Genomic DNA, 2,238 nt, shown 5'->3' with positions numbered 1-2,238 from the left:
AGGAGTGCTCGCAGTGTGTGGACCACACTGAGTTTGCCCCAGCTCACAGCGGCATGTGCTTTCCGGGTCTACACTGCTCAGGCTCCAGGTTGCTCTGCAGGGGCACTGTCCAAAGCAGGCCTGCATTCCGTGCACTTTCCAGGTCTAAGCTGCTCAGGTTGAGTTTCTCGTGTACTCCACAAGGGCACAGATTCAGCTGGGCGTGTGATTTGTGCCCTTCCCAGATCCGAGCAGCTCAGGTGACCAGGTGCTTGGTGAGTGCACTGTCCCAGGTGGGCCGTGCATGTTAATCACCTCCCCGGTCCCAGCTGCTCTGTTTCTGCCCCCCCACCCCCACCCCGGAGAGCACCGTCTCAGGTGTGCCATGTGTCTCCTCTGGGGAGCTGATGTCAGGCTGCGACCCTCCTGGCGGATGTCAACCATCCAGGATCCCAGGAAGACATGGTTAGTAACTGAGGGCCTGCTCACATTTGGTGGAGGGTGCCCTCTCTGGGGCCCAGATTGCCCCTTGCCTTCCAACTCTGGCTGTGGCTCACCTGCCTCTCTGCCTCCGGTGGTGGAGGAGGGGCCTGTATGCAGGTGGCTAGCTTTCCATTGGTGTTCCCTCAATCCTTTGTTCCGTGAGAGGGCCAGGTTGCACATTAGGTTAGAGCCTTTTGCTGGAAAGTTCTCTCTCTCTCTTTTTTCTCTCTGGATATCCCACAGTTTGGGTTGCTGTCTCACCTAAGTTCCCTCAGATTGTCCTCAGGGGATTCAGGCCCAGTCCTTATCCTAAGCATGCAGCCCATGCCTCCCTGTCCAGCCCCCACTTGCTGGTGACAGAGGTGAGTATCTGGGCTACTTCTCTGCTGGCAGTTGTGGTTAGGTGCATATTCTGTGGTGTTTTTTTTTTCTTTTCCTCCCAGTTATGTTGCCCTCTGAGATTCCAAAACTCTCCACAGACCTGACGATGAGAGGGTTTCCTGCTGTGTGGAAACTTCTCCTTCACAATTCCCTCCCCAGGATGGGTCTCTATCATCCCTAACTCTTTTGCCTTGTTGTCTTTTATAAGTTGTTCTACCTCCTTTGGAAGAGAATGGGCTGCCTTTCTGGGTGCCTGGTGTCCTCTGCCAGCATTCAGAAGTTGTTTTGTGGAAGTCACTCAGCATTCAGATGATCTTTGGATGAATCTGTAGGGGAGAAAGTGGTCTCCCTGTCCTATTCCTCCGCCATCTTGGGACCGTGCTCCAAAGTACACTTTTTTTTTCCCCTCACCAAGATAGAAAATTATCTTCCCCCTGCCTTACATCTAGGGTTTGTTTTCCAGCCTAATAAGATAAAACCATCAAAAATTGTTGTTGTTCAGTCTCTAAGTAATGTCTGACTCTTTGTGACTCCGTGGACTGCAGATTGCCAGGCTTCCCTGTCCTTCAACAGCTCCCCAAGTTTGCTCAATCTCATGTCCATTGAGTCGGTGATGCCATCCAACCATCTTATCCTCTGCCTCTCACTTCTCTCCTCCTGTTCTCAATCTCTCCCAGCATCAGGGTCTTTTCCAATGAGTTAGCTCTTTACATCAGGTGGCCAAAGTCTTTGGAGCTTCAACTTCAGCATCATTCCTTCCAATGAATATTCAGGCTTGATTTCCTTTACGATTGACTGTTTTGATCTCCTTGCAGTCCAAGGAACTCTCAAGAGTCTTCTGTAGCACCACAATTCAAAAGTATCCATTCTTCAGCATTCAGCTTCCTTATGGTCCAACCTCATCTGCCTCTTGAGAAATTTATATGAAGGTCAGGAAGCAACACTTAGAACTGGACATGAAACAACAGACTGGTTCCAAATAGGAAAAGGAGTTCATCAAGGCTGTATATTGTCACCCTGTTTATTTAACTTATATGCAGAGTACATCATGAGAAACACTGGACTGGACGAAACACAAGCTGGAATCAGGATTGCCAGGAGAAATATCAATAACCTCAGATATGCAGATGACACCACCCTTATGGCAGAAAGTGAAGAGGAACTCAAAAGCCTCTTGATGAAAGTGAAAGAGGAGAGTGAAAAAGTTGGCTCACAGCTCAACGTTCAGAAAACGAAGATCATGGCATCCGGTCCCATCACTTCATGGGAAATAGATGGCGAAACAGTGGAAACAGTGTCAGACTTTATTTTTCTGGGCTCCAAAATCAATGCAGATGGTGACTGCAGCCATGAAATTAAAAGACGCTTCCTCCTTGGAAGGAAAGTTATGACCAA

Source organism: Bison bison, unplaced genomic scaffold (genome assembly GCF_000754665.1).
Source record: "Bison bison bison isolate TAMUID 2011002044 unplaced genomic scaffold, Bison_UMD1.0 scf7180017847955, whole genome shotgun sequence".
Classification (NCBI taxonomy): Eukaryota; Metazoa; Chordata; class Mammalia; order Artiodactyla; family Bovidae; genus Bison; species Bison bison.
This window is presented reverse-complemented; position numbering follows the sequence as displayed.